The sequence below is a fragment of the Equus quagga genome, chromosome 2 (assembly GCF_021613505.1).
Source record: "Equus quagga isolate Etosha38 chromosome 2, UCLA_HA_Equagga_1.0, whole genome shotgun sequence".
Lineage (NCBI taxonomy): Eukaryota > Metazoa > Chordata > Mammalia > Perissodactyla > Equidae > Equus > Equus quagga.
This window is the reverse complement of record NC_060268.1, coordinates 61,545,378-61,561,818: the sequence shown is the minus strand read 5'-3', so window position 1 is coordinate 61,561,818 and position 16,441 is coordinate 61,545,378. Positions and strand designations below refer to the sequence as shown.

The window sequence follows — 16,441 nt, the reverse complement described above, 5'->3', positions numbered from 1 at the left end:
GAGAGGACACAGGGAGACTGGGAAAGGCCTTGTTTATACCCAGTGGAAACCTGGGTATCTAAGGGGACTTCCCAGGAAACAAGGGGGCGGGAGGGCAGGAGATTAAAATGCCTCATTCCCCACAAGAGGGTAGTGATTCAGACATCATCCATGTACCGCACAACGTGGCCGTGTCATTTAGTACCCAAGAAGGAGCTGGCAGTGCCCAGAGGCAATGGCAGAGGCTGAACGGTAGACCCCAGGTTATGGCCCAATCCCTGGGAGCCACCAGACCAGAAGCTGCCCTGGTGGCTTAGGAGACAGGATGAAACCCATTGTCCAGGTGGAGAGATTGAGTCTGAGCCCAACGAGGTTCGTATTAGGGGTGTGTTCCACTCACTTGAATACCAGCCCTGACACTTATTAAGTGTGTCACCTTGGGCAAGTCACTTCCTCTCTTTAGAATGTGCCATGGAAATTATAATACCTACTTTGTAGGATTAGTATGAAAAATTAGAAATGATACTGATTAGCAAACAAAATATCCAGCAGGGACGAGGTGTCAGTAAACATTAGGAGTGACAGTAATCCTTGCTCACGTTCGCTGAGGGCTTCTAGGAGTCAGGCTTTGCTCTCAGCACTCATCTCACTCATCCTGTAGGAGGGGTGCTGCTGTCCCCCCACCTTAGACATGAGGACACCAAGGCAGGTGGTTACGTAACTGACCCAGGATCACCAAGGTGGTAAAGGCACAGCCTGGGATTGGAACCCAGGCCGATTCTGAGACGGCAGTTCCCAGAGCTTATGTGACTTGCCCAAGGTCATGCAACTGCGCTAAACAAGAGAGCCGGAGTTCAAATCCAGGTTTGATGGTCCCAAAAGCCCACCTTCTTTCCTGCTTTGCGTCTGCCACCCACATGACTTTGGCCATGTCTGTGTATCACCTTGATGACTTTCACGCAATAATTTTCCTTAAATTGACTTTAAATCAACTCCGTCTTTTTACTTAACCTTGTCCTGAGCAATAAGCACTGTGGAATCTAAGTTTTGATTTGCTTGTCATTTTTTTAATACCCACTAAATAAACACACGAGTAGTCAAGTTTTAATGTTCTCTCTTGTCCCATCTAAACGCTTCTCACCACTCCGCCCTGGGGGACGCCGGGTTACACTGGGCAGCCTCAGGAGGACAGCGCTCCCTAGTCCCCGCTCCGCCAGAGCTGAAGTATGGCAGGGCTAGGTTTGACGGGGGCAGTTTTCATGAGACGGCCGAGACGCCTTTCAGCTGATTTCTCGGTTGCCCGGGCTCTCTCCTTGGGCGTGTGGTCAGAACCCCTCCAGGACCACGCCCCTTGGCGTTCACTGGGAGGAGTCTAGAGAATGGCAGATGTCCAGGCAACAGGAGTGGCCACTTTCTCCAGTGCTCAGCCCACCCCAGGGGGAGGCCCAGGAGACCCCTTTCCCAGCGCGTAATATCCCGTCGCTTGTTGTTTCTGCGGTGTTGTTTGGCTTGGCAGCAGCCCCACTCAACTGGTCCCCATGGCTGATGGGGGTGGGCCAGGGAAGAGGGGTCTGGCCAGGGTGCCTCCCTCACGAGGGTAGAGGGAGCTTTTATGTGGAACCAGAGGCCAAAAGCCCCAGATCAAAGCTTTGCTGAGCCTGGGGCTGGCTGGAGGTGGGAAGGTGGGATGGAGAGAGATGTGGTGGGGATGCAAAGAACCACTGGGGAGGGCAGGCCAAATAAGTCTGTTGTCCCCGTGAAAGAGGAAACTCCCGAGCCTCTCTCTGATAAATGTCTGTAGTGGATGTAGGTTCAAGCGGAAAGGATATTGCTGCTTTCTCTGGGCCCTTGCAGTTCCAGAAAGGTCTCTTCTCCCAGGAAGCCCTCCTGGACCACTGCCGAAGTGACAGCCCTAGTTCTGTGGGCTTCTCGACCTCATCTTACAGCAGCACCCCCACGCTCCACAAGGCTGCCTTGCCCCTTATGCAGTGGGCACCGTTCGCTTCCTTACCTCTTACTTTCTCCTCCTCTGTGTAGCATCACACCATCCTGCACAACTTCCTACACCCCCCCTCCTAGGATCTCAACAGTGCTTCAGGCAATTCACGCCAGCCGGCACTCTCTCTTCAGATCCTGCCTCTGCTCAGCCTGCTGGGCAGTAAAACAACTACAGACTAATGTGCACAGCAGAGTTCACGGCTGATAGAATGTTAGACCTACGCCACCCCTTGCTGATTTTTTTAGGAGAGGCTGCCTGAAACCACCATGGCTTATCCCAAAGGGACCAATCTGAGCCAACCCTGATGTTACCAATGTGGAAACCCCAGCCTGCGGCTGGATTGCTCCCTCGATAACTGGACCCTTTAAGCCTGGGGTAATGAAAAAGCCTTGGACTGCGGACGAGGACCTCTGGGTCAAGTTCAGGCTCTAGTACTAAACTTGACTGAGCCGTGGACCCTCTTAAGACTTCCATTCAGTCACTTCTAAAATTAATATTTGACTTTCACCTTTCCAAAAGCTTTTTGGAGGCTGTGCTTCTGGGAACATTTCCTGAACCAGAACCTCGACTCTGGTTGTAAAGCCACATGTAACATGAGGAAGAAGAGGGTCTCTATTTTAAAACAACTTCATCTAGAGCCCAGGTGGACCCAATGCATGGTGGGCCCCTCCTCATTCACAGGTCCTGGGCCTCAGGGACCTCTTGAGAGGACTCAGTAATAAGTATCTGCTTGGGAGGAAACTTGGAACCTGAACATCCCAGACAAGTGGCCACCTTCTGCTTGTATCCTTCCAGTGACAAGGAGCTCACCACTTCACAAGGCAGGGCTTTATTTCCTAGCAAAAGCAGATGAAATCATGAATCCTTAACTCTTCTACAGACCTGAAAGTGGCAGTAAACATTTCGCATAGTCTTGAAACCATAAGGAACTCCACTCCCCAGTATCCTCCATCCGCACCAAGCCCAGCCAATGGCATCCAGCTGAACTTGGGTTCTGGTGGATCTTTGTTGAGCTCTGTGCAGCCGGAGAACTTTTCAGATCTTTGTGGGCGTGTACACTGCAGGGCGGGCCCTGCAGGCTTGGAAGGGAAGGGCCCCCACAATTCCTTTTTTTAGTTTACATTCAAAGACCAGGGGCAGACAGGCCCAGCAGTTCTCCGGGTTCTCACTGTCCTATTTCCTCTCCTCCAAGGGAAAGCCCTGCCACAAATTGCATATCCTGAGCCTTGTCTTGCTCTTGCTTTACCCCAACACTCCCTGGGCTGGGACTAACCCGGGATGCACAAGGCTTTTGATCCACACACGCATGACAAGCAGGAGACAATCTTAGGATTTGGAAAACCAAAACCAAACTGTCTGAACTCTTTGAGCTGGTTAGTATGTCAGGAAAGGGAGGGACTCAATGTCCAATTCGGCTCCCTTTGAAAGGCCAGTGGCCAGGATCAGAGTGGGTAGGGCTGCCACGTACAGCTCTGCAGGCCGTGCACTGCATAACTCGATCGACTACAATGTAAACAGCACCCCCTGCAGTTGTGTAGTGTAGTGCAGGGACCCGGGAATTGGGGGTAAAGAAAATGGTAACAGTGTACCTAAAGGGGCTTCATTCAATCCTATGTGCAGACCTAGAGAATGAGCATCCAGTCCAGTGTGTGCCTTTTACCAATAGGAAGAGGAAGAAACTGACCCAATGTTGTGAACCAGTTAGAAGTCATGCTGGGGTTAGAACCAGGGCTTCTGAAGGCAAACCCAGTGCTCTAACAGCCCTCCCTCCGTGAGGCTCTGAGCATCAGGTTCACTTCAACTCCTTGGCAGGTTAGTGTATGATGCTCGTGAATGCCTCTGTGTACTTTTTTCTGTCTTTTTTCACAAATGCATGTTGAGCACCTATTGTGTGCTGGGCATTGTTCTAGATGCTGAGGATAAAGTGGGGAGACAGACAGATATAGTCCCTTCCAGTGTCCTGCTGGTAAATGTTTGGCAACCGGTTCTGGCTCTTGGGATGGGGTGGGGAAAGTCCTTACCTGTAGCATTGGCCAATTACTGTGGTGTAAATCCTCCCGCCATGGTCAACGTTAGCCGCCAGTGTGACCTCACTGAAAGGGAAGATGGCACTCATTCGGCTCTTGTGAGCAGGATCCATCACAGCACTTCCCCGGTGGAACTTAAACCCAGTGAGAAAGGAGACAGTGTCCAAGCAAGCAAATAGCTCTTGTAGCCATCTGTAATTATCTTGATTGTAAAGGAAATAAAGAAGATGCTTCGAGGGAGAATAATGGGTTCTCCATAGCACAGTCAGGGAAGATCTCTCCAAGGCCATGACATGGAAACTGGAGGTTGAGAAGGAGCCGGCTGAGCAAAGCTCTTGGAGAAGAGCGTTCCAGGCAACGGGAACAGCACATGCAAAGACGTTGAGGTGGAAAAGGCTTGGTGTGTTTGAGGAGCAGAGAGGAAGGCAGTGTAGCCAGAAGTCGTAAGTGACGAAGATGGTGGCACAGGAACAAGCAGATCCTGCAGGGCCTGGTGGGCCCTGAGGAAGGGTCTGGAATCTACCGTAAATGCAGTGGGAAGACCCTGGAGGTTGGTAACCCAGAAAATGCCAACATCTGATTGGCATTTTTGAAAGACTTCTCTGGCTGCTGTGAAGAGCATAGCTTGGAACTGAGCACAGTTAGAATTGAGGGGCCAATTAGACAGCTCTTCAAAAGTCCAGGCACAAAAGCATGAGAATGACTTGGTCTGGGCAGTGTCGGAGGAAACAGAGAAGTGTGTACACATTTGAGGGGACTTGAGGGGTAGAACCTATAGCTTTCGTTGATGGGAAATGAAGGGAAATCCTCAGGAACACTCTCCAAGCTTCTGCCTTGAGCATTGGGGTGGGTGGTAAAGCCAATCCTGAGATGAGGAGCCCTGGAGAAGCCAGTTTGGAGGGGAAGCCCCGGGGCCCCTTTTGGTCCTGTGAAGTGTGAGATGCTGCGAGACCTCCAAGTGAAAGTGCTCTGTGGGCAGCTGGACGTTGATCATGGGGCTCAGAGGGCAGGGCTGGGCTGGGCTGGGCTGTGACCCGGGGTCCTCAGGAGTTTGGGCCTTTTGAGGTGAGCGGAGGAAGGTGGGAGCCCCGGGCCCAGCACACTCAGCAGGTCCTACAGGTGTAAATGTGGGGTCACACCTCGACTCCAGTTTTCCATACTGTAGGTGTGTATGTGTGTATTTTAGTTAATCAAGACTTTATTGCACTTTAAATGAACTTACAACACAGAGATTCGTAGTATCGATATTGGTGTTTTTATATCCTTCATAGCAGCTCTTGAAAACTTAAGGAAAGTGGTCCATTTTGATCACTTTCCTACCTAGAGAAAAGGATAAATGATGTAAGACAGAAAAATACATTGGGTTTCGTAAACCTGTGAGTCTTACTCCCAAAGGAGGTGATACCTGTGTTCTCGAAGGCGTGAGATGGCTAGCCAAGGCTCGGACCAAAAACAATGTTAATTACAGCAAATTTCAGCTTGCTGTTTCCTGTTTTCGATTTTTAGGCCTGTTTTCCATGAGCTTAACATCTGCTTAACCAACACCTTGGCAACCTTCTGATTTCTTAAAAAAATAAAAAGGGCAGCCCTTGCTCTCGCCAGCAGTTGCTCCTTATTTCCATCTCCCCCCTCTGGAAGCTTATGCGATGTCCCTATTTCAGCCGGCATCCCACCTGCTCAGCAGGCATTTGGTCTCCTCCACACACCCCGGTGATGGGGCCCTCCCTGTTCCATAGGCCGCCCAGCCCACTCTGATTGTCTCTGAATTGGAGAATTATTCCTTACACAGGGCTACACATGCTTCCGAGAGTTGAGGGGATGCTGTGTACGTCTCACGTTAGCTGACATTCATTTATCTAGCACAAAGTAAGCCTACTTTGGGAACAGAAGAGTTTTTTGATGAGACAAGGAGACTGAAGCAGGGGAGAGGTAGGCCGGCCAGGGCAGGGGGCTCTGAGGTCTCGGGCACCCAGTGTGTATGAGGGCACGGCAGAGCCCGGCTGGAGAGAGCAGAGGGTGGATTGACAGAGGGCCCTGGCTAAAGGGAAGGCAGCCCCGTGTCCCACCTGCTTGGGTCCTTCTTGGATGAATATCAGGTTAATTTGATAAGCTCTTCCATGCTCATTCATTCATTCGTTCTTTCATGAGTTTGCTCAGTCGACTTTGTGGAGAGCCTGTTGTGTTCCAGACACTGTGCAGAGCGCAGGGGTGAGGCAGGACAGAACCCCTCGGCTCAGTGGAAGTAGCCTCCCTTTGGGCTCCAAAGACCAGGTTAGCATAGGGTCTGCAATGCTTCAACCCAACGAAAGCTTTGCAAACAGAGCTATCCCTGATCCAGCTGGTGAGCTTCAGGCGTGAAAAGAGAGTCTTGTCCAGCCCCTCCAAGGAGAGCTCTCGGCTGCCCTGCCTTCCCTCTCAGAGACAGCCTGCCTTGCTGGGGCCACTCGCAAGGGGTAAAGGACGTGTTGCCTGGGAAGCAGACGGGATGAGACCTCGGCACCAGCAGCTGGGCCATGGGCAGGTCAGTCCTGGAGCCTCCGTTTCCTCTCCTGCTTCGTGGGGACAAAAATCGTTAATCACTCGTTAGAATTAAATGAAATACTGTACCGTGGCACCTGGCCTGTCCCTCGCTGTTGGTAGATGCTCCGAGAGTGGCAGCTGAACCCCAGTGGGAGGTTCAGGGTAGGGGTAGAACAAGAGCGCTGCCCAGGCTGGGGTGGAGGGGCTGGATCTCTGCTGCCAACGTGCCCCACCAGCTAGAAGACCTTGGTCACAGCTGGTGACCTTCCTAAGCCTCCGTTTCCCATTAGTGAAGGAGGCCCCAAGCCCACCCTCTGTGTGTGTGTTTGCTTCATGTCTGAGTGCTTCCTGTTTGTAACACGAGGCATCGGGAGCATGCAGGTGCATACACAGGATGCTTCTTGTCCTCTGGACCCTCCAGCCCAGGTAGGAAGGGTGGGTCAGGAGGCAGAACACTCAGGGAGAGGCGTGGAATGGGGTGGGGGCTGGTGGGTAGGTTGGCAGGCGGGCAGGACAGGCACTGGGCCCGCTGACAGGGGTTGCAGAATAAGGGGCAGACAGCAAGAGAAGCATATACTGGAGGAAACCGAGAGCCAAGGCTTGGAGGCGGGAGTGGCAGGGCTCCTTCTGTGTAGACAGTGTGCTGGAGGCCGCCGTGAAGACCTGGTAGGATCGTGAATATGAAAGCTCTTTCCTCGTTAAGCTCTCCTCGACCTCAGAGCTCAAGCAGAACCTAGAACTCAACTCCTGATGACGCCCTGCCCTCCTCCTCATACACATGAGGAACCTTTCTGTTCTTTTTCACACATTTCACATTCAAGAGGACATAAAGGTACATATTTACCCGGGCTCTTCCTCCTGGGGAAGGTGGACATGTGGCCGCTGGTGTGCTCAGAGCAGCTTGCTGCCAGAAGCACAGCGGGGTGAGCTGGGAACACACTAGTTCCCAGATGAGGTCATGTCCCTGAGAGATGCCTGTAAGAAATGAGCGGTGCACTCATTCCACGGGGAGGGGTGACGCCTTTCCACGGAAGCCTGCACACTCATTCCCTCTGCCTCCCCTTCTCTGTCCCGTCTGGGGAGACAGCTGGTCCTTCCGCACCTCCATCCCCAAAACCCTCTCCTTTCTCTGGACTCCATCGGGAGAATCATTCCTGCCCGTTGTTACCTCTCCCCATCCTGTCCTCTCTGGCTAACCGCTGGGCTACCCAAGCACGTGTGCACACGCACACACACACACACAGGGTCCCACAGTGAGCCATGTTCTGACCTGCACGAGGCTGGGGAGCCAAGGAGATGAGACTCCACCCGAGACAAAGCTCTGTGTGCTTCTTCAGCAGAGGGGAGGGAAAGGAAGGACAGAGGTTGGCGAGTGATGTTAGTGGCTGAAGGAATATGAAATAGGATGGACTTCGTAGTGTTTTTTCAGAGAAAAAGGCAGTGGGATAATGACCAGTTAGCAGAGAGACATGAAGTCACTTTGTAAAGAACTAAGACGCTGATGAGTTGATTAGAGAAGCTGGGAAACGGGGATATTTTGCAAGAGTAAAGAGAAGGGACTTGTCCCTCTCCTGGGGAGACCAAGTTTGGGCTCATTTGCTAAAGCACCAAGGGGGCATCAGGGCCCAGGGTGAGAACTGGCTTGGTATCACCAGACCCCTCCCAGCCAATCACAGCCCCCCTTCTGGCATTCAGGCCCAGCTGAGTGCTGAGCCACGGAGGGTGGGCAGGAGGGTGTTAGAGCCCCCTTTTTGAGTGGCTTGAAGCCGAGGGGCACACGTGTTGGCCCCAAGTGCTGGAGAGGAGGGAGGGAATGGCCCCACTCCCTGAAGCCAATCTGATAGGGACTTGCAGGGGCAATGGCCACCTGCCTGGCCTCTTGGGCTGCCCCAGTGCCCATCTGCCTCCTCCTCCTCTCCGAAGGGAGATGGATTTGGAAATGAATTCAGAGGAGAAGGGGCACGCAGACTCAGAACATCCCGGCTCTAAAGGATTTTAGACCACCTGGTCCAGCTTCCTCATTGTCTATAATGGGAGACTGAGGCACAGAGAAGAGAAACATCTTGTTCAAGGTTTGGCCAGTGGCAGAACCCGGGAGAGAACCCAGCCTAGTTCCACTTACCACAGCAGTCCTAACTCTCAGTCGGTGGACATTATATTCTCATGTCCCCTATTCTGAGTCTTAGAACCAGCTGTCCAGAGTCAGGAGTCTATCCTCTGAACTTTGACGTTGGCAGTGGTCCTCCTGCCATTTCTCCCCTCCAAGGGGGTCATCACTCCCATTCCTAGAAGATCTTAGGGAGAGAGGAACCTCTGTCATTCCAAGGCCACATAGTCATATCCTTGAGGAGTCCATGCACACAGCCTGGCATCCACAATTTTTGAAATAAGAGGGGTCTGAAGAGAATCGTGGTAGCCCCTGCCCACGTGCTTCAAATCTCCTCACTAAGATTTGAGCAGCACGGTCCAGCTCCAGGGCAGGGCTGGGCTTTCTTGGAAAGGTGACCACATTTCCTGGACCCTCACCAAGGCCTCATGCCCTCTGACATCTGGGCGTGCCCAGAAGCTGCAGCCAGGGAAGCAGAGCCCTGGGGCCCGGTCTCCACGGTTCAGGCAAGGGCAAAGGGAGCTGCGCCTGGATGCTGCAGAGCATTAGATGACAATTTTCTTCAATCCTTCCCTTTGGCTTGAGAATGCAAAATAGGATCATTTTTGCCTGGAGAGTTCCCTTCCTAAATGTGTTTGGCTTTGTCCAACATTAAGATGAGCTTGCATTCCTCCACACCGCCTGGCCTCCAATTCTAAATTGTTTGTGGAGACTCAAGACAGATGCTCGCGTGCCGACAACTGGAAACTGGCTGTGTGTTTGCCTAAGAGAACTTCTTGACGTGTGTAGGGCTGGGCCTTGCATGGCAGGGAGCTGAACCCTCTCATTTTACAGATGGGGAAACTGAGGCCCAGAGAGGCGTAGTGACTCTGCATGGACGCATGACCAAGTTAGTGAGGAAGCTGAGATTAGAAGCCAGGTCACCCTGCCCTGGTCCAGCCATCTCTTGGTTTCATTTTGGGCTCTGGTGAGTTGCAAACATGTCTGCTGGCTCACCCACGTGGCTGTAGCCTCTGAAGACCACAAGTCATGTCTTTTCTGACTTGGTGTCCCCACTACCCAGCATGGAACCTGGAGCATCACAGGCCCAAGGAGACTTTTATTGAATTAAAGGACCATCAAGGAGAGTTATACAGAAGGAGTGGTGGTGAGTAGGATGGGCGTGAAGAAAAGCTGGTGACCTCAGACAAAGCCCCACTCCTCTCCTAGCCTTAGTTCTCTCATTTATAACTGGAAGCATCTTAAAGCTGAGCAAGTGGTTCTCAAACTATGTTCCAGGACACCCTAGGGTTCCAAGGAAGTGTGTTAGGACTGCCACTGGGGATGGGGGGCTGCTCCTTGTCCCCTACCCCTGACCCCTACCTCGACTTCTTGTGTCTGCTTTTCATGTATAGATTTGGTACAAAAAAGGTGGGATTCACTGCAGGAAAAGCAAAGTTTCAAGACCGCTGGACTATTGATCTCTAAGATCCTTGCTTGCTCTTAAAAATAAAACCCTGTTACGTTACCCTTCCCTGATGCCACGTTTGCTCCACACCACCTTTGGCCCAGTGGTAAACTGCCTTGCCAGCCACGCCCCAAACCTGGCATCGCCTTCTTAGATGCCTGTCTGTGAAACAGTGGCCTCGGGGCAGAAGGGAAAGATGGCTGACAGCAGAGCAAGGACCGCCACACGTCTGTTGTCTGTCCAGCCAGGCCTCTAAGGCTCACTTACGTCCCCCTTTGGAAGGTGTTATTTTGCTTCCCATAGCAGTGGGAGGTCCACTTTACCCTTTCTTTTTGCTCAGGCCAGCCTCAGGGTCTTTTCTGCCACGCCCTCTCCCTATCTGTAATTTGCTTTTCGATGTGAAGATTCTTGGGGCCCAAGTAAAACTGGGAAGAGGGAGATAAAGCAGAGAGTTTGGGTAATATTTCAGCCTCCCTCGCCCCCACCCTGGCTCCCATAGCCAAGGAAAATGAAAGCTCTTGCTTACACAGGTGCGTCTGCAGCCCAGAGCAGAGCCCAAGGATGAGCCGAGGCCTGCGTCCAGGCAGATGGAAGGCTGCTGAGAGCTGTTTGCTCTCGGGGACCGCAGAGTGTCTTCCTCTCACTATCAGCTCAAATCAGGTGCTTCATGCAGACTTTCAAGGCCCCTAGGACTCTGACTGCATCCTTCTGGCAGGCCTGGTCTCCCGCGGGGTGATCAGGGGTTCACCTGTCAGTTCTCTAACCAGCAGGATCTGAGGGCACAGCACCCAGGATGGGAGAGTTTTGAAGAAGTGGGGGGGGGGGGGGGGGGGGGGGGGGGGGCCGGGGCGGGGGCCGCCAGCGCGGGGGGGCCGCAGGGGGGGGGGGGGGGGGGGGCGGCGGGGGGGAGGAAGGCTCGATGGCGGCAGGCAGCATGGGGCAGGACCAATGAGGCCTCGGAGTGCATCCTTGCCACTTCCTACCTGTGGGACCTTGGCTGGTTATCTGCCTTCTTTGTGCCTCAGTTTCCTCACCTGTTAAATGAGAATAATAATATACTTACTTCAAAAGGCTGTTGTGAGGACTAAATGAATTTAGAACAGTGCTTTCCTATGTACACGTACCCTATAATTTTTATTATTATTATTGAAATGGTAGGGGACTGTCAGTACCTAAGTCAGAGAGCTAGGAGGTAAACTAAGGCAGGAAGAAGCCAACAGGTGCTGGTTCTGAGAACAGGCTCTTAGAAGGTAAGAAATCCATCAGGCAAGTCTGTCTGCACCTTCCTGGCTCAGGGCAAAGATAAAAAGGCATTCCGGGATGTTGCCCTGAATAGTATAGAGCCAGATAAGAAAGCAAGGCAGATGTGGAAACAACTGTGATCCGAAATAGAAAGCAGCAGAAGCTATGAGCAACCCAGAGGAAGGACCACGGTGTAGCAAAGATGTCATTAGAGCTGCGTCTTGACGTTTGAGAAGGCCCACACTTTGGGCAGCAGAAACAGCATGGACAGAGGTACTGAGGCAGCTCAGAGAACAGGGAATCTTGATTCAGTTCAATTTGACCAAGATGTACTGTGTGCCTTCCATGTACCAGGCACTGCCAAAGGTTAGTTACTGCAGTCAGTCTTGTCAGCCACACTTCAAGGTAGGTATTATTATTTCCATTTTGTATAGATGAGTAAACTGAGAGCCAGAAAGGAGAAGTAACTGGCCAGGGTCACCGTTAGTGAATGAATGCTGGAGCCAGGCTTCTAATAAGCCCGCCCTGAACTCACAGGCCAGGCTCTCTCCCCCCAGCGGGCTGTCTCTTCTCCTTCCCTGGCCCCACGGTCATATGAGGAATTCCTGCCTACCACCTTTGGGCCACCTCATCGATTCCTACATGGCGCCCTTCAAGGCCGGGGTCAGGCCTCCAGAAGATTCCTGACACCCCAGCGCACAGCCATGCCTCCCTTCCCTAACCACCACCACGCTGCTCCCAACACAGCACTTCCACTCGCCGCCGTCTATCCACCGCCCGTGCCCCCAGGCTGGTAGGGTCCCTACGCTCTTCTTGCCCTGCTCACACCTCATTTGGGTTCGGGGCCAGCCCCACGCTCAGTGCTGGATCCAGAGTAAACAGACCCCATCTTGCCCTCAGGGAGCGGCTGTCCTGATGGGGAGACAGGAGTAGTCAAATGCTTACAGCTGTCGTGTATAATTACTAACTGTGATGAGAAAAAGAGGCATCATGGTCACCTATTAGTGAGGTAGGAGGGGTGACAATCTCGTTAGCCAGGATCTGCTAGAATCGGGGTCAGGGAGCTTCCTAGGGGCGGGGAAGAATGTGACCTTTATGCTGAGATTTGAAGATGAGGAGAAGTTCATCAGAGAGGCTCAGGCGGAGGACACAGCATGTACAAAGGCCCCAAGGCAGGAGGAAGCAAGGTACATCCGGGGAGCAGAAAAGGGTTCTAGTGCCTGGACTGCAGGGAGCCAGAGGAAAACTCGCACAAGATGAGGCTGGGGGGCTCGGAGGGCCTTGGGGCCGCATGGAGATTTTGGACTTTCTCCCAAGATCCCTGGGAAACTATCTGGCAGCTGGGGGGGATGGGAGGGGGAGAAACGGGAGTTGAGGGGCGGAGGGTGGAGCGGCACAGTGTGGATGCTCAGCAGATGCTCCCTAAGCTAGAGTGAGCACTCCCCAGGGAGCTGTGGAGTTGTGGAGTTGACGGAAGCCCTGGACATGTGGCCTCAGCATTTGGGACTGTGACTGCCCCATCTGGTGGTAGGGCGGGGCCTCCACGGCAGCCTGGAGTGATGTGTTGGAGAACCATGAGCCCCAAGCGATGATCAAGCTCCATGCTATGGCTTTGGTGCCTTGTTGGGACGGACTGAAGCTTTTTTAAAAGACAGATAAGATTCTGAGAAGAGGGCAGCAGCTGATGTAACCTTGGCCCCAGCCCACAGGAGAGCAGCCCGGGAATTGTGGTTTTCCCCCCCCTGTCATCAATATCAAGGACAGATAAGTGGCAAGCTGCCCAACCAGGCTCCCAGTGTCTCTGCAGTCAGCCTGTTGATTTCTGTCAAAAACAACTTTGCTTTGTTTTGTTGGTATTTGGGGTTCATAAATCTCTGAGAGGAGTGTATTCTCCATCCTGAAAGCCACCCGCCATCAGATGAGCCGGCCAGAGATCTCATTGGGAGCCAAGGTCAGCATGTCGGACTTGACATCACTTTTAGAAAATCCATTCTCTGGTTGGTTTGGTTTGCTCAGAAGCAAATGCCGACTGGGGGAAGAAACCAGCACTTTGTAACTTAGTGCCCTGGCCTGAGGGCTTTTGTCCTCTTCCCCGTGGCCAGATGTCACTAATCCTGTGCCAGGGGTGGGGGTGCTGAGGGAGACAGGACTAGTCCTAGACAGAGCCCCAAGGGAGGGAGGGAACCCGGGGCAGCCTGCCTTCTCTCCCATCTGCGTCTCTCAGCTGTCCCGAAGACAGAGGCGGCCAGCCCAAGGGCAGGGGATGGGGGAGACCCCCTTCCCTGAAAAAAATATTCCCTCCCTCCGTGGGCCCTTCTTCTGAAAGGCTAATCTCCCAGGGGTCACATCCCCCCAGTGCCCCATGCTCTCTGATCCTGGACTTGCTCCAGTCTCCCAGCTGAGTGATTTGGGACAAATTATTTACCCTCCCAGAGGTGCAGTAATATCTGTCTCACAGGGCTGGCATGAGAGTTAACTATTTAATGTAAAACTAATGGTTAGAGATCTAGAATAGTGCCTGGAATATATCAGTGCTTGGTCAATATGCTTTTCTTCCTCCTTTTCGTCATCGAGGGAAGACAGCGTCCCAGCCAAATATGAATCTGGTCTCTAACAATTCCATCAAGCAATATCTCTCGACCACTACCTCTGAGCTAGATCTTTATTCGAGGCGCTAAGGATACAGCAGTGAGCACATGGCAGGATCTCGTGGCACTTAGAGAACTTAAGAATATCATAGAATATCAACCACGTAAGAATAAACAGATAAGTATGTAATATATTTGTGAGAAGTGCTCTGAGGAAAAATGGAGAATAAGGGAGATAGAGAGGGACAGGGTGGCCTGGTGATGGCCAAGATGGCACTGAAACAGAGACTCTCATGATCTGAGGGAGTGAGCCATGTGGATAACCAGGGGAAGAGCATTCCAGGCAGAGGGAACAGCCAGGGCAAAGATGCTGAGAGAGAAGGAGCCTGAGACAGCGTGGCTGCAGCAGAGGACAGGAGATGAGGGGCAGAGGGGGCGGGGGGGGGTCACGTGGGGCCCTTCAGGGGTAAAGATTTTGGCTTTGGGGGGGGGGCAGGGGGTGGGAAACTGATGGAGGGTGTGGAGCTGAGGACTGATGGGATCTGACTCATCTCAGAAGGATCCCTCTGGCCACGTTCACTCAAGAGGCCCTGATGGTGGGAGGGCCCTGAAGACACAATTGATGGCCTGGTCTTCACTGGCCCTCACTCCCATGCAGGTCCAGGAGTGGTGGGTAGGTCTGGATTTCCCGACGGCCTTCCTCTTGTTCAGGGCCACCTCCCCTGCGCGGGTCAGATGCAGGAAGAGGAGGACCAGGGACCGCTGGGGGGCACCTCCAGGGGGCGCCAGGGAGCCAGAGAAAGTGTTGCCCCACAATCAGGGAATGTGTGTAGCCTGTGCAGGTGTGTGCAGGTGTGTGTCCATGTGTTTTTGTGTGTACACACGCATGCATGCCTGTGTGTACATTTCCATATGTGTGTGCGTGCATGCATGTTCATGCACACATGTATGACATCAGTGTGTGTGCGCGCGCGTGTGTGTGTGTTCATCCCTGAGACAGACTGGAGAGAGAATGTTTCATCTGCAACTCCACTTCTTTGACCCCTCTCTGCCCACCTCCCAGCTCTGCACAGGTGACAGTGGCATCTCTCTCTCTCTCCTCCGTGCCATGCCCTCGCTGGCCAGGGTCCTGTGCTCCTTCATCCCTCTGTGCTCGCCTGACCCTGGCCTCTTCCCCAACCCTAGCTGCTGCTTTCCAGGCTAATGCGTCCGTTTGTGGGCTGGGCTTTGTACATAAGGCACTAACAGATTAATGCGCTCCTCTTCCCCACTCCCACTCAGGGTTATGACACCAAATTCATGTGGCAGATTAGGAATCATGAAGTCAGGACTGGCAGCTACATGGCCACTTGCTGCCACTGTCCTCTCCTGTACCCAAAGCAGGCACTGCTGATTGATCACACTAGTCTTGCCCACTGAGCCCAGACTTGACCTCAGAATCTTTCTTAACTCAGTGCTCCAGGCAGCACAAATAACCAATTGACATGGGTAGGTGAGATAAAACATATCTAACATCCCTGCTCTAAGATGTTCCAAAGTTTTACCTCTGGGGGCTCTAATTCTGTGACCCTAATGATAGAACTTTTATCCCCTGTATCCATCTGCAAAGCAGGAAAGGAAGTGTGGAAGAAACTGCTTGTTCCTGTCCAGTAGGCCTGATTCAGGTAGGGGCCCCGGGCATCACCTCTGAACACTCAGAATGGGGGTCAGTGCCCCGTGGGACGTTCAGGGGTATGAGCCTCAGATTCAGGTCCCTCTCCACAGGCTCCGGGACTTGGCAGGTCAGGTAGCCTCTCTGACCCTCGGCTTTCCCTCCGCTGCTCGCCTCACAGGGCCGTCATGGAGAGCGATTGAAAGCATAAATGGGACCGTTCTTTGACATTTAGAAAGTGCCCTACACATGAAAGGGGCGACCATGGTCTTCTGTCTGTTCTGTTCTGTTCTGCTGATTGCTTTTCACTCATCTGAAGTTCCAGCTCGTGGTAGCATGCCACCCCTTAAATCCCATGGGTCCCAAGTTTGCTGGTCCTGTTCGTAGTGACGTGTGACAAGGCTGGACATGCCTGAAAATGCCTTCTGGAGGGAGGGAGTCACAGAGCAGGCGTCCCAGATCCTAGTTCAGATGCTGCTGCTGACCTGCTGTGTATCCCTGGACTTGCTTCTTAACCTCTCTGGGGCTGAGTCCCCCTCTGCCAAATGTGGATGATACTAGCTCATTCTCCCAGGGTCCTAGGCGGGTAAATGGTGGCAGATGTAAGGAGACCCAGAAACCCAAACTGCATACAGATGTGAATCATTATTTCTTGTGATTTGCCACCGGAATGCCAAAGGGAGAAAGCATGTGGCTTCACACCAACGCTGTCCACCAGGTGGAATCAGTCCACTGACATGGGAGTTAGCCAAACTGAGTCCTTTGGGGCCAGGGCAAAAGGGCTGTGGGACTTTCTCTCTGCTTTGCAGCAGCTGCCCCAGCCAAGCAGCGGCCCCTGTTGAAGGCAGGCAGAGCTCGGCCGACTGGTTCAGAAGCAGTGC

The 16,441-nt window shown here is 52.9% G+C and overlaps 1 protein-coding gene across 2 annotated transcripts in view; it reads left to right on the top strand.

Moving 5' to 3' along the window:
- Positions 1 to 16,441, top strand: part of ITGA11 (integrin subunit alpha 11) — a 117,930-nt gene that overhangs the window by 11,527 nt on the left and 89,962 nt on the right. The window lies entirely within an intron of this gene.